Raw genomic sequence first — 26,437 nt, 5'->3', positions numbered from 1 at the left:
TATGAATGTGAGAGCTGGACTATAAAGAAGGCTGAGTGCTGAAGAATTGATGCTTTTAAACTGTAGTGTTGGAGAAGACTCTTGGACTGCAAGAGATCTCCCTTGGACTGCAAGGAGATCCAACAAGTCCATCCTAAAGGAAATCAGTCCTGAATATTCATTGGAAGGACTGATGCTGAAGCTGAAGCTCCAATACTTTGGCTACCTGCTGGGAAGAACTGACTCATTGGAAAAGACCTTGAAGTTGGGAAAGATTGAAGGCAGGAGGAGAAGGGGACGACAGAGGATGAGATGGTTGGATGGCATCACCGACTTGGTGGACATGAGTTTGAGTAAGCTCTGGGAGTTGGTGATGGACAGGGAAGCCTGGCTTGCTGCAGTCCATGGGGTCGCAAAGAGTCGAACACTATTGAGTGTCTGAACTGAACTGAACAGGTAACACTTCAGGAGTGATCTCTTTTCACTGGAGTATGAGGTTTGATGGGCGCCCTCTACAAGTGAACAGACACTGTAGTCCTGATGAGAGGATTATGATGGGGAGAGCATGGGAGGTTTGGGAAACAAAGAGGTGGGGCTGGACCTAACTGAAAAAGGTGGTGATGGTGGGTACCGAAATCCGGATGTGGGCATGGAAGGTTTCTGTACCAGGCAATGGAATCTGCTCCAGAAAATGCACAGAGACCACAGAGAACACATCTCATTTATAGAGAATTGCAAATAGTCGAGGATGGCTAGTGCACAGAATTTGAGGTCACGGGGTACCTTTATATACTGGGAGAAAGGTCTGCCGATTATTTCATTCACTTGTTTATTTTTAATCTTTAATTAAAATTATTTTGAAATGGAAATACGTTCATATGGCACAGAATTGAACAGTATATAGAAGAAAGTCTGCCTCCTACCCTGCTATTTAGACAACCGTTTCCATTTCCACAAGCAACCAAGGCTTCTAGCTTCTTATATATTCTTCCAGACACATTCTGTGCAGACACAAAAAATATATGCATATTGTTTTCCTCCCCAAATTGTTTCCCACACAAACGTTACCAGACGACACACTTCTCTGCATGTTGCTTGCATCACTTAAAAATCTAACCTGGAGGTGGTTCCAGAGTATTTGTATTTGTCGGGAAGCTAGATCATTGAGAGATTCTCATGGATATCCAGGGCTAAGACCCTTGGGGAAATTTGCTATTTTATCTGTGAGCCCCCTCTTCCAGCAGTGTTCAAGGCAAATTCTGATTGGATGGATCAAGAGAACAAATGAATAAATAAATGAAGTGGGAGAAGGGAAAATGCATTTTTAAATGAGATAAGGATGGGAAAAAAGGAAGGAAGGCTCCTATTAATATTTAATCCCTTGGAGGCATCTTGCTCTGAGATCTGAGAAACGGCATGTCCTCGTTTTGGAAAATGGAATATAATTAGGGAGGTGCCCCTGGCTTTTGGCCCATAGGTCCCACTGCCTCTTCCAGAATTGGGTGCACAACTTTTTAAAAAGTGTCAATCAAGCAGTCCTTTCCTGCCACCCTGAAAAATGAAGCAATTTAAATTCTGTTTATAAGGTCAAAGAATTGAGCCCAAAGCCAGGCAATGATAGAATCACTTTGCCTGTTGGCAGAGGGGATACCGGCTTATAAAGATACCATGGACCCTTTCTCTTTGCTCTCTCAGGACTCTCTGGCATCCTTCTGTCCCAGCACCTGTCAGCCCTGCTTGTCAATAACTGTTTATACGTCTGTCTCTCCAATTAACAGGAAGCCATCTGCGGGCAGGAAAGCCTGTCTCCTCCAACATGCCAGTGACATACTAACACACACAATAACCTGGGTCCTATCGTCATGGAGATGAATTGAAAAATGCATCTACTAATGGACAGAAAGAAAACAAAAGGGAGAGAAAACAAAAGACAAGAATAGACCACAGATCATCCATCATGGGAAGTGAGCTTTTTGTTTTGCATTTTTTCTTCCGGACTGGGAAAGTCCTTTGTTGCCATTTCACGTGGCAGAATGTTGGAAGCAACTTCTGTCCATATGACAGGAGTGGCCCGCACAGAGATAAGAATACATGGATTTGCTTCACCATTTCTGTTTTCGTTCCCAGTAGGAAGGGCTATTTCTGTCTCGTCTTTGCAGGGCTGTGGAAGAAAGGCACACTGCTGCGCTCACAGGCTGTGAGTAAGTGGCAGGTTTGAAAGCAGAATACTTGCTGAGAGGTGCCCCGGAGACCTTTCAGGCACGTGAGATGGCAGAGCAAAGTCCAGATCTGGACCCATCCACACCTGGTACCGTGACCCTGGGACCCCATGATTGTGACCTCTGAGCCAGGCCGGGTCTCAGGCCCAGGCAGGGCGGTGAAGCGTCGGTTTCCAAGACTACCTGGGGATGACGGCCCTACCCATCACACACAGAAACAGTAGCTCGCGGGAACTCCACCCGAGAAACTAGGTTTTAAACGGAATCTCAGGTAATGGTTCCCCCTGCCTAGCCTCGGGTATATTAATTCCCCTCCAGGACCCTAGTGGCCTCATCTGTAGGGGATCAGGAATGGTGCCGCTGATGCCTTGGCAGGCATCTGATCTCTGGAGATCAGAGAAGACGGTGAACAAGCACTTTATCATCTGGAAGCATGAGCAAGGACACGCCAGCCTCAGGATGCTGCTAATTATTTTTACCCATTTGCTGTTGTAACAAAGGATTAAGCCAGACAAAGAAGAATGAGAATGTTGCTAGCTGAGCCATTTTTTTTTTCCTTTCCACTTTGCTCATGAGTAGGCTTGTTGTCAGCTCATGCTGAGCAAGTCAGACTAAAAGGTGATGGGCTCCCTTGGTCTCTTTCCTTCTTCTATGCATGGCATGCCCTTCTGATACACAAACTCTCCCTCTAAACACTGTCTCTGCACAGATATAGCCTGGAATTCACATGCCTTGTGGCTGCCCCAGCTTCCAATGGATTCCAAGCCCACAGCTCATGCTTTGAGCCTTTACCATCATCATCCCTTGCTTGTCTCTCATTTTTTTCTTTTTTCTTTGGCTTTGCTGGGTCTTCATTGTGTCACAAGGGCTTAGTAGCCCTGTGGCATGTGGGATCTTAGTTGCTTGACCAGGGATTGAACCCAGACCCTCTGCATTGGGAATACAGAATCTTAGCCACCGAACCACCAGGAAAGTCACAGGGATGGTGAATAAATGGAAATATTGAAAGGAGGTCTTTGTTGGTGACTGACAGGACTAGGAAAGTGAGGGAAATGAATCTATTAGGAATCTAAGATGACCCTCTAGTTTCTAGCCTGATAATTGAATCAGGGTGCTGCCCTTCACCGAGATGGAGACATATCAATGGGACGAAGCTCAAGGGAGGCTATAAATCAGTCCCAATCAGGACACCTGGTGTCTTGCCTGCTGTGAAGCACTTGAGGAATGGGGTCCAGCAGATAGCAGGCTATGTGGAATGTCTAGCCCCAGAACTCAAGAGGCAACCCACAAATTAGAATATAGAGAAGCAAATGTAATCGATAAAGTGGGGATCTTCCCTGGTGGCTCAGTGGTAAAGAAATCGCCTGCCAGTGTAGGAGACATTGGTTCAATCCCTGGTCTTGGAAGATCCCACATGCTGCAGAGCAGCTAAGCCCTAGAGCCCAGGAACACCAATTACTACAGCACGCATGCTCTAACGCCATGCTCAGCATCAAGAGAAACCACGGCAATAAGAACCCCACGTGCCCCAGCTAGAGATTAGCCTCTCCTCGCTGCAGCTAGAGAAAAGTCTGTGTAGTGACGAAGACCCAGCACGGCCAAAAATAAATGAGTATAATTAGAAAAAACATAGATAAGGTGGAACCGGAGCTCAGAGAGCCAGAGAAAGCAACCGATGCCTGGGGTGTTGGGAGACTTCTGGACAAGGTGACTCTTGAGCTGGTCCTTCAAGGACCAGTTCAGGCTTAATGTCTGAATGGAGGGAAAGGAATCCGGGGACAGAAGAACAGCATATGCAGGGGCACCGAGGCGGAATGAGGATGGAATGTTCCAGAAGTCACACGCCAGTCAAGACGGCGAAAGAGCTGAGCATGTGAAGGAATCCAGGGCCGTGGAGCAGGAGACGGGGTCACGAAATTACAGCCCTTGAACCAACGCTGACCCAGAGGTAAGCTTTCCTTGGTCCACAAACTGAGAAACTAGATTTTACACCAAAATCCATGATTACCCTTTGCTATTAACAGAAAAGGGAAAGCCAGGACTCTCATCCTCTCATATGACAACAGTCAGGTGGAGCAGTGGCTGTTCCCTTTGAACAGACATGGACTTTCCAGTTGGCCAGATTCTCTAAACTGCTACTTTACGCTTGGTATCATCCACCTGGCCCTTACCGGCATTGGATGCTTGACCCACTGCTGCCCCTGGAAAACAGTGCTAAGGAGTTTGCCCTACTTCTGGGGGCAAGGCAGACCTGGTCACAGGGGGCAAAGTCATGAAGACCCAGGTCATTTCCTTTGAGTCTCCTCCCTGGAGAGGGGAATTCAGAAACTAGTTATGAACAGACACCGTCAAAATGTTCTCTGGTCTTTGGAGTCAGTTTCCTAGAACTCAGCTTTCCCTCCCCTCCTGCCCTCCCAGTTCTTAAACCCATCTGTAACAATGCTGTCTTGGGAAGTGAGTCGAAATGCCTCTATCCAGTTTTACCAGGGGATTCTTCCACCCCAGAGCCCCTCAGCTTGGCGGTCCTTTGGCTCTCGGTTTCCCTGGCCACCCAGAGATGTCTGTGTCTGTCCTGAAGGCAGCTGGCCATTTCCACATGCTGCTCGGGAGAACCTACTGAATCATATCACGTCTTCAGGCACCGCGGACCCACCACCCTGCTGGGCAGGCATGCAGGGCAGCGTGTGATGGCTCGGGAAAGAAAGACTCAAGTCAAGAGAGCAGCAGGCTTAAAATACTCCCAGCCAGAGCTATCAATCGCCCCCAAGGGAGGTGGGCAGGCCTGAATTTTCTCTCAGCAGAGATCCTGTTGATCCATAGCATTTAAAGCTATGAAGGAAACTGGTGAGAGGAGCATCAATAAGCCCAGGCTACAGGCTTACCATTTCAGTGCTTATGAAACTCACGGAGGCACCACTGACGACCAAGCACTCATGGGCTAAATTTATTCTTTATGCCTACTATGCATCACACCTACTATGAGCTCAGCCTCAAAGACCTCACACTCTACTAAGAAATGGAGTGACTTCCCTGGAGGTCCAGTGGTTAAGAATCTGCCTTGCAATGCGGTAGATGAGGGTTCAATGCCTTAGTCAGGGAACTAAGATCCCACATGCCTCCCATGTGCCATAGAACTAGCGAGTCCGTGCACCACAGTGAAGATCTCCTATGCCACACACGACTAACACCCAATGCAGCCAAATAAATAAATAACTCTCTCTATATATATAAGAAATGTAAGCAACTAAACAGATAACTGCTACATGACGTGAAAGGTACACTGGCTAAGATATTGACTAAATATAATTGTGACATGCCTTTAAAACTTTGCTTGGGGATTCTTCAGACTTCGTGGAGGAGACTAGTTGAACTGGATTTTGAAGGATGACTAGGAGCTGGCTGAGAGGCTGAGAAGAAGGGTATTCGGGCAGATGGAGCAGTTGTGGTATAAAGCTGAGTGTCTCTGGGGCCAGTGAGAACAGGGTTCCTGTCCTGACTCCATCATTTACCAGCCAAATCAAAGGGCTTAGTTTTCTCATTTCTAAAATGCAGATAATAGAGAGAACTTCTTTTAGGGCTATTTACCTAATAGACTAATCTTAGCCTCTAATTCAAGTGCAAATTAAATAAAATTAACAAAGATTAAAAATCCAACCCATTATTCAGAATACTCACAGCTTGATAGCCAAGCTTGATGTGGTAACGGCTACCATCCTGGACCATGCAGAATAAAGTTCTGTGGGATGGTGGTGATTTAGAGGCTGAAACTTCTGGGTATAAAAGACATAAGTTCCTACTGTATACTACAGGGAACTCTGTTCAGTATCATGCCTGGATGGGAGGGGAATTTGGAGGAGAATGGATACATGCATGTGTACGGCCGAGTCCCTTTGCGGTCCACCTGAAACCATGACAACGTTGTTAATCAGTTATACTCCACTACAAAATAAAAAGCTTTAAACCAAACAAACCAAAAAACAAAACAGGGGTGTGCAACAACAAAGACTGACTGTATAGCACAGGGAACTATATTCCATATCTTGTAATAATCTATAGTGGAAAAGAATCTGAAAAGATACACATATGCGTGTGTGTTTGACTCGGTTATAACTTGAAACTAACTCAACACTGTAAATCAACTGTACTTCAATTTAAAAAAGTTTTTTAAGATATACAAATGTTGAATTACATAATACATAATAATGTATTACATTATAAACTTTTTATTTATATAATATATGTTGTAATTATACAATACATATACAATTACGGGCTTCTCTGGTGGCTCAGCTGTAAAGGGTCTGCCTGAAGAGAAGGAGACCCAGGTTCAATCCCTGGGTCGGGAAGGTCCCCTGGAGAAGGGAATGGCAACCCACTCCAGTATTCTTGCCTGAGAATTCCATGGACAGAGGAACCTGGTGGGTTACAGACCACGGGTCACAAAGAGTCGGACACGACTTAGAGACTAACACTTTCACACTTTATACAATTATAATTTGCAAAGGCCCAGGGCAGTTAATCCCAAAGTGTGAAATGATCTGAGGAAAGAGTGGTAGATTCTGGGGACACAGATGGAGAGGAATTAACGTCAGTTGGGAGATGGAGAAACGAGGGAGGGGACAAAGAAAGGAAGGGGGCAGGCATGCAGGTAAGGATGCTGGTTTCCCTACATTTGCCCCCAGAATGGCTCCTCTCTTCCCCGTCCTCCCCAGTGCCTGGGAGGCTGATCTCTGCAGACCACCACATCAGGGCTCCCTTGCTGCTGCCTTCTGGTACTGTTTGGCTAATGGGAGTGAGAAATAAAACAGAAACCAATTAGCAAAATGAACGATGACCCGAAGAAAGGATAAACTGAACCAGACCTGACATGCAACACAAATTAACCTCAATGCATTTTAAAATCAAGTCATTCAGTCCCATACATTCTAAGATATGACCACAAACTGATACAACACTAAACTCAGTTCTAGAGATAAGACCACTGACTATCCCAGGAACCTACCAAGTTCCTAAATTCTGGTCAGTCTCTTTCCAGAGCATGCTGACTGCCATCTGCCCTGAAACTCTCCTATGGCTCACTCCAGCCCTACAACCAGACAAGGACCTTCCCTAATGCCTCTCCTCTGATGGTCTCGACATTCTATTTCAGGGCTATTCTTAATCAAGTCCAGCAACACGCTTTCCTCCTTGTGTCCCCTCATCCTGGGGGTGGTTGGTAGTTTCTGCAGTTGCCAACCTCTAGGTGCCTCACTATTCCTCCTTTGTTCCTTTCACTCTGCCCGTGGTCAACATAATAACCCTTCATTCAGTGGTCTTTATTTGTGGGCTAATGGAGTTTCTTGACATTGGACAGTGCAAAATACTATTTGCTGTTGTTGTTTAGTCATTGAGTTATGTCCAACTCCAACTCTTTTGTGACCCCCTGGACTGTAGCCCACCAGTCTCCTCCATCCACGGGATTTTCCAGGCAAGAATACAGAAGTGGGTTGCCATTTCCTTCTTCAAGGGATCCTCCCCTCCCATGGATTGAACCCCTGTCTCCTGCATTTGCAGGCAGATTCTTTACCACTGAGCCACCAGGGAAACCCAAATCTCTATTTACTGCCAAGCAATGTGCTAAGCTGACCTCCCTGGGTTGTCTCTTTACATCTGCACAATAGGCTATCAACCTCATTTTACAGATGAGAAAATTGAGTCAAGAGGTTGAGTGACTCACTCAAGGCCACGTCAATCAGAGTGCAGCGTGGGAACACACACCATTCCAATTCTGACGTCTGTGTTCTTTCTGACATTCTGCATGGAACCCAAGTGTGGGTATTTGGAAGAAATGGTTCTTTCTTCCCCTCAAACGAATGTTCTGTTGGCTTCTGGAAGTTGTTCCCAGCCTGTCTGTGTTTTTGTTTTTTTGTGCTTTCTCCCAGTCCTGGTAATACTTTCCATTAAGCTTTCACAGCTTCTCTTCAGAAACTGACACATTTCTTTTACTTCCTCTAAGAAGCAGCTGGCCAAAGAAATCATTCACTCTCCTGGCAGCTCTCTGACTGTCCATCTCAGATTGGCTTCAGCACTGGCAGAGGCCAGGAGCCCAGAGACACAGAGGCCATCTGATGACTTTCAAGGGGGGTGGGGTGCCACCCCAGAGCCTCAGAGAGGCCTTTCTATCCAACACACAAATCTGTTTCCAATTGCATATGCAGAGGTGTGACAAAGGCAAATAATACCAATGTATGCACATTCTGAATTCAAACCAGGGAGGAATTACTATAGGCATCAGACAAACTCGGAAGAGTTAGTGTGAAGCAGAAGTCAGTGTTGGGCTTCCCAGGTGGCACTAGTGGTGAAGACCTGCTTGCCAATGCAAGAGACATAAGAGACAGAGGTTCAGTCCCTGGGTCAGGAAGATCCCCTGGAGGAGGGCATGGCAACCCACTCCAGTATTCTTGCCTGGAGAATCCCATGGACAAAGGAGCCTGGGAGGCTACTGTCCATTGGGTCGCAAAGAGTCAGACACGACTGAAGTGAACAACCACAGGCACAGATGAATGTAAAGGGTAACAAAATCTTTCTGGAGAGATGGAACTGGTAATCTCAGAAAGACTAATATTTAGGGGGAGAGTCTCGTGAATGATATCCCTAGGTCTTGCAGACACACACATTGCTCTCGGGGAAGAAGACAATGGAATATTACCTGACTTAGCAAAGGTAGGCCCTTGACAACAACCCTTTGTATCTTGAGCTGAGAAGTGATGACATAATCTGCATGAAGAGTCTCTGGGATTCTAGACGGGAATAATCCAAGACAAGGCACAAAGTGGCTCAGAGGTTGGGGGGAGTCTTGGTCAGTGACACTCATTTAATATATGAACCACAGGATTTGTGGGGGAAGGTTGGTACCAGTATTACTTGCAGCTCGTTGGTAGCTCAGTGGTAAAGAATCCGCCCATCAATGCAGGAGACACAGGTTTGGTCCCTGGCTCAGGAAGAGCCTCTGGAGAAGGAAACGGCAACTCATTCCAGTTTCCTTGGCTGGGAAATCCCATGGAGAGAGGAGCTTTGTGGGTTACAGCGCATGGAGTTGCAGAGTCAGACATGACAGTGATTAAACAACAACAAAATAGGAGAAACCTAATCCAGTCATAGATTTATTCTTCACCAACCAACGAGTGAGAACACAGGCATGTAATTAAAGAGGCGCAATCTTGGAAGCCAAGTTTACAACATCTTGAAAGTGAGCCTAGGATTTGGGCCAGCAATAGCACCTACGCAGTGTAAACAAGTAGCCACTGGACAGTACAGGACTTGTGTTTAACAGCGACACCATGTGGCAGCGAGGAGTTACAGCAAGTATGGACCCAGAAGCCGTTTCAATTTCTTCCCCCAAAGGCAATATTAAGTGTTCCACTGGCTCCTTTTTGAGCTATATAAACCCTTTGAGATTATGACTAACTCAAGATAGACTTACTGGTCTTCTTGGTAATAAATAATAAATTGGGAAGGTATAAGTGAAGTAGGTTGTAACAATCACTTTGGGAAACTCAGAGTTTAATTCTAGGGGTGTTACCTGCTGCCTGTAACTTGGACCAAATCACCTCGCTTTTCTGGGCTTAGTCATCTCATGTTTTAAACATCTTTTCCAGATCCAAGACTCATCAGAAGACTGCAAGCTCCGTAACAACAGGGCCAATGTTTTCCTCATCGCAGAGTTCCCAGAGCCCAGTGGATGACACAGTGCACTCACTCATTAAGTGCTCATTTAACAACAAGGTTAATGATCTCAGTAGGATCTGTCCCTCAGTGTGGTTAGCCTTGAGACTGCAGTATGATCTGTCCCTCAGTGAGGTTAGCCTTGAGGCAAATGTAAAAGAAAAATCAGCTTTGGACCAAGATATCGGTCACTTGCAGTTTTATAGTGGTGCTGAATACATGGAAGATGCTGATAAATGCCCACCTCTTTATCTGTCCCTTCTGCTTCGTGTCTTCGCAACTGTTAATGCAATTTTTAGTGTCATACATTACTGAGCATGAAGAGAGAGATATAAATGATCTTGTTCAGAGGCATTTAATTTTTTTTCTTTTTTTTTATTAGTTGGAGGCTAATTACTTCACAACATTTCAGTGGGTTTTGTCATACATTGATATGAATCAGCCATAGAGTTACACGTATTCCCCATCCCGATCCCCCCTCCCACCTCCCTCTCCACCCGATTCCTCTGGGTCTTCCCAGTGCACCAGGCCCAAGCACTTGTCTCATGCATCCCACCCGGGCTGGTGATCTGTTTCACCATAGATAATATACATGCTGTTCTTTCGAAACATCCCACCCTCACCTTCTCCCACAGAGTTCAAAAGTCTGTTCTGTACTTCTGTGTCTCTTTTTCTGTTTTGCATATAGGGTTATCGTTACCTTCTTTCTCAATTCCATATATATGTGTTAGTATGCTGTAATGTTCTTTATCTTTCTGGCTTACTTCACTCTGTATAATGGGCTCCAGTTTCATCCATCTCATTAGAACTGATTCAAATGAATTCTTTTTAATGGCTGAGTAATATTCCATGGTGTATATGTACCACAGCTTCCTTATCCATTCATCTGCTGATGGGCATCTAGGTTGCTTCCATGTCCTGGCTATTATAAACAGTGCTGTGATGAACATTGGGGTGCACGTGTCTCTTTCAGATCTGGTTTCTTCAGTGTGTATGCCCAGAAGTGGGATTGCTGGGTCATATGGCAGTTCTATTTCCAGCTTTTTAAGAAATCTCCACACTGTTCTCCATAGTGGCTGTACTAGTTTGCATTCCCACCAACAGTGTAAGAGGGTTCCCTTTTCTCCACACCCTCTCCAGCATTTATTGCTTGTAGACTTTTGGATAGCAGCCATCCTGACTGGCGTGTAATGGTACCTCATTGTGGTTTTGATTTGCATTTCTCTAATAATGAGTGATGTTGAGCATCTTTTCATGTGTTTGTTAGCCATCTGTATGTCCTCTTTGGAGAAATGTCTGTTTAGTTCTTTGGCCCATTTTTTGATTGGGTCATTTATTTTTCTGGGATTGAGCTTCAGGAGTTGCTTGTATATTTTTGAGATTAATCCTTTGTCTGTTTCTTCATTTGCTATTATTTTCTCCCAATCTGAGGGCTGTCTTTTCACCTTACTTATAGTTTCCTTTGTAGTGCAAAAGCTTTTAAGTTTCATTAGGTCCCATTTGTTTAGTTTTGCTTTTATTTCCAATATTCTGGGAGGTGGGTCATAGAGGATCTTGCTGTGATTTATGTCGGAGACTGTTTTGCCTATGTTCTCCTCTAGGAGTTTTATAGTTTCTGGTCTTAAATTTAGATCTTTAATCCATTTTGAGTTTATTTTTGTGTATGGTGTTAGAAAGTGTTCTAGTTTCATTCTTTTACAGGTGGTTGACCAGTTTTCCCAGCACCGCTTGTTAAAGAGGTTGTCTTTTTTCCATTGTATATCCTTGCCTCCTTTGTCAAAGATAAGGTGTCCATAGATTCGTGGATTTATCTCTGGGCTTTCTATTCTGTTCCATTGATCTATATTTCTGTCTTTGTGCCAGTACCATACTGTCTTGATGACTGTGGCTTTGTAGTAGAGTCTGAAGTCAGGCAGGTTGATTCCTCCAGTTCCATTCTTCTTTCTCAAGATTACTTTGGCTATTCGAGGTTTTTTGTATTTCCATACAAATTGTGAAATTATTTGTTCTAGTTCTGTGAAAAATACCGTTGGTAGCTTGATAGGGATTGCATTGAATCTATAGATTGCTTTGGGTAGAATAGCCATTTTGACAATATTGATTCTTCCAATCCATGAACGCGGTATGTTTCTCCATCTGTTTGTGTCCTCTTCGATTTTTTCATCAGTGTTTTATAGTTTTCTATGTATGGGTCTTTTGTTTCTTTAGGTAGATATACTCCTAAGTATTTTATTTTTTTTGTTGCAATGGTGAATGGTATTGTTTCCTTAATTTCTCTTTCTGTTTTTTCATTGTTAGCATATAGGAATGCAAGCCAAAAAGTCCTATTTTGTAAAAAGGAAAAGCCTAGAGGAAAGTACAATATGTAAAACACTTTTAGTCAGAGCTAATCTAACTGGCTGTGTAAGAAAGCAGAAGCCTCTGTGATTGACAGGGTCAGAAGGGGTGGGCCTTCCATCACTGACAGGGTCAGAAGGGGTGGGACATCCAGGACTGGCAGGGTAAGAAGGGCAAGCGCTTTGACCATGGGTCTGCTCCCTTCTCTCCATCCCAGGGGCCGAACCTGCTTGGAGAATGCTTTGAAGTCTGCAGAACACAGCTGGAAAACAGCTCTTCTAATTCAAGCCTTAAGTTTCACAGCTGAGGAAATAGAAGATCAGAGAAGTTACGTGACTCTTGCAGAATCACACATGTCTCCAAGCTTCCTGTAGGGTTGTCTTTATACTTCCTGGTGACAAAAATGTCTCCGCCAGCTTCTTTTCTTCCCAGGCCAGCTGGTTCCTCCCATGAGTGCCTGTCTCCTCCTTTGGCCCCCTGAGGATATCAACACTTGCCTCCTGTCCCAGAAACAAACTCTAAGGCTTCCCGGGGCTTCCTGAGATCTTTCAGTGTCAGGCCTGCAAGGAGCCACAGGCAGGAAGGCAAGTGAATAAAGAAAGGCAGGACATTTCCAGGGAACTCAGAGCAGTCCTAGGATTTTGGTTGAAAAAAACAGCAAGCTGGACTCTGTGGCTCCACTTGGTTTTGAGTCTGGGTCCCTTTCTTTCTCCATGGTCTCCAGGGTCCCTGGGCTTTCTTCTTTAAAAAAGAAGTGGTCCAGTGAGGAGGAGAGCAGATGAAAAGATGTCTCAGTATCTGTGATGATACTGTGACTGGAGAGAGACTGCCAGAGCACAGAGATGGGAAGATGGACTCAGCCTGCTGGAAGAGGGCAGGGATGAGGGGCCTGGCTATGGAGGGAAAATAGACATGGACAAGCTGCGGAGGCATTTCCAGGAAGAATATATTGATAATTAACAAGGATAAATGGGAAATCTACTATTAAGGATTCATATGGGGGGCAGGTGTGCAAAATGTAATTCATGTAATTCAAGAACTGCCTGTATTTATTTTTATAGTCATTATTATCACAATGAAAGCAATAATAACTGCAACAGGTAACATTTACTGAAGGCTTGCAAAGGGCCAGGTACAGTGATCAATATAGTTTGCTTGCTCATATAAGTTGTATGTCTCACAATAACCCTGTGACATAACAATGGTATCACTCCCATTTTGCAGACAGAGGAACTGAGTCTCAGGGAGGTTAAGTGAATTGCTCAAGATTCCACAGCTAGTTAAATGGCAGAAACAGGATTCTAGACCAGATCTGTCCGAATCCAGATTCTGAACTGTTAACTATTATCATCTCCCACTGTTCATTCATTCATTCCACAAGTATTTATTAAGCCCTGCTGTATTCCAGGCACTATTTTATATTTTCTTATGTTGATTCCTGGTATCTGATTTAGAGGCACATTTCCAGGGGCACAGTGACCTTGTGGAGCCATGTGCACATCGGAAGAGGTCTGTGAGCTAAGGAACAATTCGTCTCCCCTCTGGCGCCCCAAAATGACTGGCCTGCATTGACAGGTGTGCCTCAGAGGATGAAGCCAGCTTCCAGCATCATTGCCAAGCAAACTGCAACCCCCAACAGCAAGGATCACAAGTCAGAGACCTGGTGACCTCACTGGCTTCCAGTTAAAGGAATGAACTGGTAGTCGAATGATGAGAATTTTGCAAACAAAAAAATGAACTGAAGGGGTACAAGTAGGCAGGAAAATTTCACATCCTTTTGATCACCAAGTCCTGGAAAATAGGTCCCTCCCTGGCATCTGAATCCCAGCTGTCTCATAGAGAACTCGGGGCTGTGAAACTGTAAACTCGGAAGGACCTCAGAACCTTCTAGGCCTTCCCAAATGCTGGTGGGTCAGACAACTGATCACCATCTCTGCCTCATCCAGCAGGTACTACTCACACCATAATTTCTTTATACTTTTAGAATCAGCTTTCCTTTCCACTTAAATCCAATTACAACATTAGAAAGGGAAACTTTATATCATAACCTCTAATAGGGAAGTCAGATTCCCTCACGTAAATGAGTTACTATTAGAATAAATGTGCTGGCCCCAGGATGTCATTAAGTTCAAAGCAATCAGAAAACAAAGGTAATAAGTCTATGTGTCACCCACGTTCCATGGGGAGGGCAATGAGCAGCAGGGTGGGGAGGCCCCCCCAGCCCGGTCCCCCCGAGTGGCCGCTGCCCAGCTGGGACTGGCCATGCAGCTTCCACGTCCTCACCCGGGAATTCTTCCACGGCCACCCCGCTGTTTGATGACCGCCTTTTCTCATTTACTAGCTGCAAGCCTGTCTGAAGAGCTGGACACTCCGGGCTCGTCTCCTCCACCCTAAAATCCCCCAGCAGCCATTTCCACTGCAGGCTTCCTTGTGTCTCAGCATGGATCTTTGGTCCATGTCTTTTTCACTCCATTCTCCATGAAGGTGAGGGACATCATACTCTACTGGGGTCACCATGGTGAGGGTCCAGGCAAGGTTATCTATCTATAGGAGGAGCAGGCATGATGGGGTGCCAGGAGGTGAACCCCACTGCCTGCGTTGGCTGTCTGCTCACATAACTAACAGACATGAAGCTGGGCATGTCCCTCAGCTCCCATCCCCATTAAGTGAGGGGTCAGACTTCACAGGCGCCTGTCGAGGCAGGACTGCGTCACAGACACACAGCTTCGCGTGCTGATTAGGCGGGGGCCGTTTCCCCAGTTTTGTATTATGGGCTTGGGGGTAGGGCTACGGAAGGTGAGTTCCAAAAGCCCATCCAAAGGTAAGATCCAGGGATGAGGTTTCTGATCCCACGTCCTACTGAGAGCCTGATGACGGAAAACAAAGGCTGAGATTAGCAGGACTCCTGGATGCCTGAAACTCATCTAAACGTGTGTGACTCATTGCTCCAACCACTGGATGAGTTGGCATCACAAAAGCAGAATATGAGCTGAATAGTCTCTATTTTTTTTATAAAGGGTTAAAAGTGAATTTGGAAACCTTCATGTGAGTAAATCTTGGAACTGATTTTTTGAAAAATTCTTCAGGGTTTATTAAAGTAATGGATTTTTAAGGGAGGACAAATGGTGATCACTTCTGATCATGGGAAGTAGCAAAGATTCACTATGAACAAACTGCATCAGAGTCACTTACATCTATATTTAATAAGACATCTAACCTAGTAGATTAAACTTATCTATTTAGTCAACAAACCTTTATGGAACACCTTTAGTCTTCTTCTATGACTGAATGACTTTCACTTCACTTCACTCCTCATTAAAATACAAATAAGGACCCAGAAAACGGGCAAAATTTTCTACCTCATAACCACACTAAAAACCAAAAAGGGTAAGTTGACTTTGCTAGAATTAGTAGAGACTCTTCATTAACAATGTTTAGTGAATTCAAACGTGTAAAGTGCCTGACACATAGAAACACTAATCGTTCACTGTTATTCAGTGAAAGTTGAAGGCGCTGGACTGAGAAACCATACCGGTGACCTTGGCAGACACTGTCTTAGCAAAGAGAGAGGCCCGGCCAGGCTGAAAGGTGCAAGGGAGGAGCAGTGGGTTGAACAGTGTCCTTCACAATTCATGTCCACCCAGGACTTCAGAATCTGAAGATGTGGCCGGTTAAGATGAGCTTGGCACTCCCCTGGTGGTCCAGAGGTTAAGAATCTGCCTTGCCATGCAGGGGATGTGGGTTTGATCCATGGTCAAGGAACTTAGAACCCATGTGTCCTAGAGCAACTAAACCCAAGAGTCACAACTACTGAGCCATGCTCTCCAGAGCCCACACACCACAACTAGAGCATCCACGCACTACAAGGAAGATCCCGCATGCCACAACTGAGACCCGACAGTGAAATAAATAAATAAAAATCTATACAAAGAAGAGCTGTCTAAACTACAAAACACAGGATGGATTTAAAAAAAAGATGAGTTCACACTGGATTAGGCTGGGCCCTAAATTCAGTGACTGGCTTCCCAGGTGGCGCTAGTGGTAATCTGCCTGCCAATGTAGGAGATGCAGGAGATGCAGGTTTGATCTCTGGGTCGGGGAGATGCCCTGGAGTAGGAAATGGCACCCTACTCCAGTATTCTTGCCTGGAAAATTCCATGGACAGAGAAGCCTGGAGGGCTACAGTCCATGGAGTTGCAAACAGTTGGAAACGACTGAGCCCATAGGCAAAAAATTCAATGACTGGTGTCCTTCTAGAGTGAGGAGAGAAACAACAAACACAGATGGCAAGAGGCCATGTGAAGATCGAGGCAGAGACTGGGGGTGATGTATCTACCAGCCAGGGAACCCGAGAAATGCTGGCAGCTACTGGAAGCAGCAAGAGGCAAGGCAGGATTCGTCCCTGGAGCCTTCAGAAGGAGCATGGCCCTGCCCACAGCTTGATTTCAGACTTCCAGCCTCCAAAACCGTGAGATAACAAATGTCTGTTGTTTTTAGCCACCCGGTTTGCGGCACTTTCCTACTGCACCCCAGGCAACTAGAGGAGACACTGAACCCCCCTCTCTGCTGGCAGAGAAGCAGGCTCTGCATCTCCCAGGTGAGTGGGCAGTCACCTGTGCTCCTGGATGCTCTGCTTTATGACTCGGCCGACGCTGCGTTATCACTGTCTTCACCTGGTCTTTTCATCTCCAGGGAAAAGACAAAGCAGAGAGCATCCTGGGGGACGCAGTTACCGCAGGAGAAACACTCCACTGGGGATGGAGACAGGAAGGGTTTGGGGGCTTCGTTCCTGGTCTTGGGACTCTTCATGGGCTGCACCACGGCAGATGGACAGAAAGCTTAGACTGTCTGGGAATGGAAGCTCCCAGTTCATCAACACTGCACACAGCGGATGCCTGTAAGACCAGCACAGGGGCCAGAGAGGGCTGTGCACGCCAGACTCCCGGGTGCACCCCTGGGGAAGGCTGTGACCATCACTCACATGGGCAAGGCCAAAGGCAGTCCGCGGAAGTCTGCCTGTTGCCAAACCCCAGCCTGGAGAGACACCCCTTGTCTGGACAGGAATAAAGAGGAGGAAATAGCAGAAGCAAAGCCCACGGAAAGAGCAGCATGCCCAGAGCGGAAGAGAATGTCATCCGGAATCTCCAAGAAGAGGGTGCCTCTGGCAAAAGGGCGACTAAGTGGTATTTTAGAAAAGTAGAAAGGGCTTTTGCAATAGGATGTCAGAGAACCCAGCTTCTATGAAAACAGGAACAGGGAATTACAAGGTCATTTGCAATGAAAGGAGAACTGAGAATGTCCAAAAGTAAATATCTCCATGAAGAAAAGGGCTGAAAAAATCCTTCATAAAAATGGTAGCACGTGGATTGCAGAAGAAGATGTCAAAGGGATAACCTACAAGGACTAAATTGGGTTTATAACAGGATTCAAAATCAGCAAATCATTTCATTATTTGAATCAGTAAATTATTTGATCAAATTTACTGTCCATTCTTGAAGAAAAAAAAAATCTAGTAAACCAAAAATGGAAGAGGATTTTGTTGACCTGAGAAACTGTCTGAATGGTGAGCTATGACATGGGGATTCAACTAATGGCATGGACAAGGACCCAGAGCATCATCAAAGGAATTTAATAGTCTCCCTTTAAAAGGAGTAGTCAGGGGAATTTGAAACCAGAAGTAGTTTGTGCTTTTGCATGTCCCATTTTTTTTTTTTTTTTTTTTTACTAACACAACCATCTACCTCCAGTAATAGCAAGAAGAATATCCAATGAAGCCTCAAAAGGACTAAACGTTGGTGAACACTTTACATAAAGTTGCTAGTTGAATCTTCACAATAACCTTAATGAGGCAGGTGCAATCATTATACTCAATAAACAAATAAGGAAAATGAAAAATGACGAGGTTGGTTTGCTCCAGATCACCTAACGGTAAGTTGGGAGCCAGACACACTGGCTCTGAAACCCACGTCCGGATGAGAACTCCCAAGCAAATCAGCTAAAAACAAACAGCAACCAGACCAATCAAACCAAGCATTACAACGAATACATGAATAAGAGGCCAGGCTGTAAAATGGCTGAATATAAAAATAAATACATGTGCCCCAAACAGTACATATACAGGAAAGATAAAAATGGAAAAAATAATTTCTGGGAAATTAGCAAAACCAATAATAACTCTGGCAACCAAACAACGAGGGACAGAAAATTCTTACATGAATTATTCAGACCTGTAGGAAGGCAAGCAAAGGAAAAACATGTTTCTGGAAGAAAAGACTAACTATGAAGATCTTGGTCATCTCCTGATTAATTTTAAGTGCATTATAGTTCTTATGAAAACCCAAAGATTGTGGTGGAGAGGCCTAATTAAACTGATGGATTCTAAAGTAAACCTGGGAGAATATCCCAGAATGTTTGGAAAAATAGAGTAATGAGACAGGACTGTCCCTAAAAGAGAATGATAGTGAAAATTGTTAAGAGAGAAAAACTATGAGTTCTCATGATAAGAAAAACATTTTTTTTCTTTTTTTGTCCTCTCTTTTGTTGGTATCTAAATAAGATGACGGATGGTCATCAAACTTATGATGGTCATCATTTTATAATATATGTAAGCCAACCCATTATTCTGTACACATAAAGCTTACACAGTGATAAATGTCAATTACATTTCAATAAAACTGGAAAAATAGTTAAGTATCTTTAATAATAAAAATAAGGTATAAGAATTATGGCTTGCATTACAAGGGTCATCGGGTAAAGATAACAGCAAAAGAAATGAAAAGAGGCCCCAGTAACGTGGCACTTCATTTATGGGAAGGTAGCATCAGGAACAAGTGAGAGAAAGAATAACTCAGTAAATTTTTTTCAAAACAATTAGCAAAATGAAATATTTCCTCTACTCTAATTCAAACACCAAAATAATGCTGGGAGTCCTAAGCGGGTGTGATATGAGAAAAAGTCTTTAAACAAGAGCAGTCAGATGAACAAGTAAGGTAATGACCATCATAGCAGACAAGAAGATTAATGTTCAATGCAGGTGTGGCAGAGCAAAATGTGTCCAGACATTTGCAGGATATTGTTTAGGTTGGAGACAGAGTTCCAGAATAGGGAAGAAGACCATGAAGGTAAATTGGATTTCTTCGGGAGTTTGCTGCTGCTGCTAAGTCGCTTCAGTCGTGTCCGACTCTGGGCAACCCCATAAGATGGCAGCCCACCAGGTTCTGCCGTCCCTGGGATTCTCCAGGCAAGAACACTGGAGTGGGTTGCCATTTCCTTCTCCACTTAGGGAGTTTAGGCTATCCTAAAAGTGATGAAGAACCCACTACAGAATCTAGTTTTAAGAAGATAAAAGACAGAGTCAGGTTAGGATTTTAAGAAATTCGCTTAGTTGGCTATATGAAGGCGAAACCAGAGACCTAGGAAACTGAGTATAATTAGGAGGCTGTCACAAGAGCCCAGGTGAAATACAATGAAGGTATGGAATAGGGCAGGGAGGATGCAGAGAGAACAGTGGTTTGGTACAGAATCGAGAGATGCTTAGATAGTAGAATCAACTAGACAAACGGTTACCTGGGAGAGGAAGGTGAGGTTGTGGTTTCTGGTTGGTGACTCCAGGAACACTGATGGAGGTAAGGAATTCAGGAGGCAGAAGGGATAAAGGTTAGAGAACATTTATGTGACACGTGGCTAAAAGGACTTGGGCTGTGACTCCAGGGGGATAGAAAGGTAAAAGTTCATACTCCGAGGGTTTGACTTGTCCAGTATTCACCTTAAAATAAAAGTTGCTTCTTCCTGGCTCCTCCTTCTTTGGGGTCTTTAGGGTTGTGATACAGCTTCCTCTCTCTTCTGAAAGTACTTTCTTCAAGTTGGAAGATGACATTTCTCCTTAACAGCTCAGCTCCTGTTTGTTTTTCCTTTTACAAGGGCAAGCCATGCCCTTTATTTTTCTTATATCTGAAATATTTCTATTCGATTAGCTAATTTCTCCCTGAAGTCATATCCTTCACTTTAATAAGAGGAAAATGAGGCCACTCTATGTATTATTAAACTTCATCTCAGGCTGAAATTGAATTATAAACTAGCAATAGTTCCTCTCATGTATCCCACGTTATTGGCCTGTGATTCATGCTTCTGAATGGTTTCCCATCTTTGGGAGGCAGCGGAGGAACTGTCTTAAAGGAGCCTGCGTTGTAGCTCAATGAATACTTTAAGAAGTCTGTAATTTTGGAAATTGTTATTGAAATATTCTTACTAACAATGACCTTGGAACAGGGAACCTGCTTCAGGCTTTACACATGTGAGTTAGTGTTTGTTTCTTTCTTTATTTTCTTTTCCTGAATGCAGTGGTATTTTAGAAGACCACACTGATCCTCAGATGAGGTGCAGTGATGAAATAGGCCCGTTTTATCCAAACTTTCCAATTTCGGCAGCTCATTCTGGCCCCATCCTGTCCTGAAAGTCTGTACTTAGTCAGTTCACCCTGTCTGCCATGAATCTTCTTTGCAATCACTCTGACTGGCACAGATTACTCACCACCTCACAGAGTCAGGTGTTAGCAAGGAGATGAGAAGCAATGGTTAAGAAAAAAGTCTCTAAGGTCAGATAGACTTGGTTAGAATCTTGCTTCTGCCAGTTCCTCAGCTCTGTGACTTGGGGGCAAGCTCCTGATGTCCCAAAACTCTGATTCCTCATTTGCAAAGGGCGGAAAGAGAGGTTCCCTCTAGACAGGTCATTCAGGCCATTGGGAGGTTCAGTATGTGACCCCAGGGGAGCACTGGTACAGCATCCAGCCCAGAGGAAGTATTCAATCCCACACACATACGCACCACATATCATATCACGCAGCCTGGGACCAAGTACCACTGCCATCTAGCTGTGTGACCGTGGCTAAGTCACCCACCCTCTATGAATCTCACAACAACACAATGCCACCACAACAAAATGAGGGAAAGAGATGTGACTCACACAGTCATGGAACCATTCTGCTGAGTGCCTAATCTATGTGAGACGCAGAAGCATCATTTGACCCTGAAGCCACAGCCCTCAGAAACCCTGGATCCTGCTCTTTAAGGATCCCATGTCCCTGGGGAAGTGCCTCGGATTGGCAGGAGAAACATTAGGCCATGAGTGCGAGAATCAGCTAAGGGTTGGATATGCAATAAGAGATGAATGCTAAAGACCAGAGAGGAAGGTTTCAGGGAGACTGAATTATAACAAGATAGAACTATGTTCCCCAAATGCCCCTGAGAAGTCAAAGGATGGGGTGAACCAAGACAATCAGTACCAGGGAAACTAAGTGAACAGGCAGATTGGGAGGCGAAGACACGTTAAGGAGATGATAATATTTCAATATGAGTTTGAGCAAACTCCAGGAGATGGTGAAGGATAGCGAAGCCCAGCATGTTGTAGTCCATGGGGTCGCAAAGAGTCGGACATCATTTAGTGCATTACTCAGTCATGTCAGACTCTTTGCGACCCCACGGACTGTAGCCCACCAGGTTCCTCTGTCTGTGGGGATTCTGCAGGCAAGAATACTGGAGTGGGTTGCCATGCCCTCCTCCAGGGGATCTTCCCAACTCAGGGATTGAACCTGAGTCTCATACATTGCAGGCAGATTCTTTACCAACTGAGCCACCAAGGAAGCCCACCATTTAGTGACTGAACAACAACATTTCGCCATGTAACCCAGTGACAGGAGATGCCACAGAAGCCAGAGTCGCTTCTGCTCACAGGATGGAGAGATTACAGATTGCTGGGGAAACTCAGGCTCCTAGAGTTGGGGTACCGCATTCAAGCCTGAGATGGCACAGCTGATGCAAAAGTCTGCCATCACTTTCTATTAGAAACCTTCTTCTCAGTCCCGGGCAACTAAAAATATGAAACCACAGTTTGGGTCCCCTCACTGGGGTGGCTCTCCGACATCCCAGAACTTGAGCTGAGTGAGGAGCCTCCCTCTCCCCATTGCCCTAACTGCAAAGCCACAGTGGGCACAGTGACGACCATCTATCTATGGGCTCGTTTTTCATCCCGCATCCCGCACTCTGCCCTGAGAGCAGGGTCTCACTCATCTCGTCTCCTAGCGCCCAGCAGGCTCAGGACTTATTTGTTGAGTGAGCTGAAAGAATAAATCAACACACAGGCGCCTGGAAAAACATGCCTGAGATGAGAAGAGAGAACAGAGGCGGGCTCCGTGCTGATCTGAGACAGGCTGCCCAGGACTCCGCAGGTCTCCGAGGTTGGCCTGACCCGGGTCTGATGGTCCGTGAATTCAGGAGCTGCTGAGCGCCTGACCGTGAAGCAGCTGTACTGTCTGGGGGTGACAGATGACGGCTACAGTCCCTCTGGACCCCGCGTCCTCCTCTCATGCCCATGTATAATCCTTGGATCACTGACGCAGCATGATGTAATGGATTTTCCATTGCTCTAACGGTCTGGCCCGTCAGGGTGGATTTATCGCAACATACACAGGGACACAGGGGTGTGAAGGCTGCCTAGGACTCTGTGATGGAAGACTTGAAGCAAAACGAAGAGTTTACTTAGGCCAACCTCAGTCTTACCCTCTCAATTCATCAGAAACGATCCCTCCCACCTCCTTGCCATCCCCTCAGCCCCTCCCTTTTTTTGGCTGCATGGCAATACGGGATCTTAATTCCCTGACCAGAGATCAAACCTGAGCCCCCTGCAATGGAAGTGCAGATTCTCAACCACTGGACTGCTAGGGAAATCCACCCACAGCCCTGATGGTGGCCAGACTTGGACAAATTTAGCTCCCTTCTTGAACTACAAGGTGAATGAATAAACAGAATAAAATGAATAGATGCCTGCTAAGATTCCCAGTGAACACACAAGATCTTCTTTCCAACAAATAATAAAGTTGTCAGTTTTGAAAGTACACTCTCCTTAGAATTTTTAACATATAGTTGGATTTGTACAGTTTCCAGATTTCCAGCACACTCACACATCACTTTATCTGGTGATCAAGATAGTGGGCTCTGGAATCCGAATACCAAGGTTATATTCCTGGTTCTATCACTTACCAGCTGTGACCTCAGACAAGTTCCCGAACTCTCAGAACTCCGTTTGTTCATTTGCTTAAATGGAGATGATGATGCTTACCGGCACCGGCCTGATGCAAGAAGCAACTGAGTTAAACACAGGCCAAAAGCATCACTGCCTCATGTGAACACCAGCCTTGTCTTATGAGAATGGCATTACCTGCCTGTTTACAGATAAAGCAACTGAGGCTCAGGAAGATGACCTGATTTGCCCAAGGTCCCAGTGTCATCAAAACCCAGGACATCCAGCTCCCCACTGCCCACCAGCCAGAGTCACTCACTTTCCAGTCTGAAATTTACCCAGATGGTTCACAATCCAGGTAGTTCTGCCTGGCCCTTTTACCCCACCTAAATCTGAGGGGATAAAGCAGCTCACATTCAAAGGAGTAGCTGGGACTTGATCTTCCAGAAGGAAAGCTAACACATCCTGACAGCCCCGCCTGCTCAGAGCCAGAGCCTCTGAAATTACATTCAGCACCAAGCAGAAGACGGAAATCTTAATGAATCTATGAGCTGCTGTTATTTACAGCAAATGAGAAAACCAGTTGATGCTGGTGTCTGAAGAAGCTTCAAAATGCTCACAGGCTCCAGGTGCCTCCATCCACACTGGCTGAAGACCCTTCACCCATTCGCAACTGTAGGAACTTCCTCTTCACCCACATTCCCTTTCATAGGTGGTTCTCAACAGAGGCTGCACGTCAGAATTACCTGGGCACCATTTGAAAAATAAATAAATGAGCAGAAGTATGTGAGAGCTGCCCACAGAGAGGCCAGATTCAAAAGGTCTAAGGTGGGACCTAGTCTTTGCTTTTCAAAAGCTCTAGGTGACTTAAATGTGCAGGCAGAGTTGAGAGCCGCTGGGGTAGGTAGCAGTTATTGAATGGCTGGTTGGATGGAGACATAAAGCCGTCCTGCTGTGTAGAGTGCAGACGTGCTCAGGAGTCATAGAAACTCATATTACCTGATATGCAGTGCATCATCTCCCCAGCTGGACCCCACACCTCCCAGGTCCTTCCAGGTTCTTACTACCTTACCAAAATCTGAAAGAGGGCTCCTCTTTGCCCTGCTAGAACCTGGCTTTGGCATCACTATCTCACTCTACTAAAACTGCCTAGGTATCACCATCTCACCCTGCTGAAGCCCTGGCCATGGACCCCTGCCATCTTGTCCTGCAAACACCTAGCACTGGCACCACCATCTTGCCCAGTTAAAACTTTGCCCCCTGGCACCGCCATCTCACTCTGCTAAGATCTGGGCCTGGTACTGCTGTCTTGTAGGAGCCTCAGGTTTGCCATGAGTACTGTCTTCTCCTTCTGCTACCCCCTCCTCCCCTTGAGGTCCCGGCCACCCCTTCCCTGGGCCACTGTGGGTCTCCCTGTTTCCATCTGCTCTCGCTCCACACAGACAGAGAAGGGTGCAGACGATCCGAAATTTCAGCAGACGATCCGAAATCACTTTCAGGCTGGACGCTGACTCCAACAGGATAAAATGCATGCTTCTCAGCACGCCCACAACCTCAGCAAGGCCTTCAAAATTTCCCCTCCTTTTTTGTGACTTTGCATTATTTCCACCCAAGCCAAACTCATCCATATTCATTTCTAGAACATCCAGCGTACCTCTGTGCTTTCATCCAGGCTGTTCTTTTCGCCAAGAACACCAGCACACCAGTGTATGAGGTGTAATGCTACTTGCTCTTTAAGGTCTATTATACAGGGACAAAGAATCTAGCATCACAGGCAGCATCCTGGGCAGGTGGTCCCCAGCAGGACCTGCCTCCCCAACATCACTGCTTAAAATTCCCACTACAGCCCTACAGGGAAAGTGTCACTATCACTTTTTAATATTCATTTACTTTACTTATTTGCTGCTGTGGGTCTTTAGTTGCAGCATGCAGGATCTTCCAGTCGTGGCATGTGGGATCTAGTTTCCCGACCAGGGATCCAACCCAGGCCCCCTGCATTGGGAGCGTGGAGTCTTAGCCACTGGACCACCAGGGAAGTCCCAACGTGTTATTATTATGTCTACCTTACAGGTGAAAAGACAGGCACAAAAGGGCTCCTCTAGCACATTTTCTGGATAATGGCTTGGATACAGCTTCAGGGCATGAGTTGGTAGCAGTGAGTGAGCAGAGAAGGGAGTCAGAGCAGAAGGACAGAGAGGCAGAAATGTGCCTGGGGAGGGAAGAACTCACTAGACATCTGGCCAGTGAGCAGTTCTCAGGGCCACATTCATCAAAAAACATGTGTGCTAAATCACTCAGTCACGTCCTACTCTTTATGACTCTATGGACTGTAGCCCACCAGGCTCCTCTGTCCATGGAATTTTCCAGGCAAGAATACTAGAGTGGGTTGTCATTTATTTCTCCAGGGGATCTTCCAAAACCAGGGATAGAACTCGCATCTCTTGTGTCTCCTGCATTGGCAAGCAGATTCTTTACCACTGAGCCACCTGGGAAGCCCCATCAAACAGCAGAGATGTCCAACAAGAGTTTTAATGGTGTGCTGCTTAGTACATGATTCACTTCTGCATCTCTGATAATATCCTTATTCTCCATACATTCAACTCTCCTCATCCATGCTCCCAGGGAGGGATCTGGAAAGAAATCAAGGCAAGAGGCTTAGTGGGACATCTCTGTTGGCTCAGAGCAGAGAGGTGAGCAGGCATTGAGGGAAGGCAGGACTGAGATGGACAGTCCACTGGAGCAGGTAACTCAGAGCCAGGTGACGGACACAGACATCTGCCTGTTGCCACCCCCTCCCCTGACAAACAGCAGGGGTGTTGGGAGAACAGAAAAGAACTCACTGGGTTTCCCAGTATACGTGAAATAAAGATAAGTAGGCACTATCCTTTATTTAAATCTCAAAGATACCTGGGTGCACGTTCAGTTGCTCAGTCGTGTCTGACTCTTTGAGATCCCATGGATGGAGGAGCCTGAAGGGCTACCATCCATGAGACTTCCCAGGTGAGAATACTGGAGCAGGTTGCCATTTTCTGCTCCAGGGGATCTTCCCGACCCAGAGATCAAACCCACATCGTGATGTGCCAAAGCACAACTGCCACACAGGCCAGGCCTTCAGACGGTGGAGACCGGACCGACAGACCAAATGTGTCTCTCTGGTCACTTGCTCAGCTCAGATGCATCTGCAT

General features: G+C 45.6%; 1 protein-coding gene across 1 annotated transcript in view; it reads right to left on the bottom strand.

Moving 5' to 3' along the window:
* The window catches only part of KCNQ3 (potassium voltage-gated channel subfamily Q member 3), a 295,288-nt gene that overhangs the window by 136,152 nt on the left and 132,699 nt on the right, over positions 1-26,437 (bottom strand).

This window comes from Dama dama, chromosome 21 (genome assembly GCF_033118175.1).
Source record: "Dama dama isolate Ldn47 chromosome 21, ASM3311817v1, whole genome shotgun sequence".
Classification (NCBI taxonomy): domain Eukaryota; kingdom Metazoa; phylum Chordata; class Mammalia; order Artiodactyla; family Cervidae; genus Dama; species Dama dama.
Note: the sequence above shows the minus strand (reverse complement) of the source record. Positions and strands in the feature narration are given on the sequence as shown.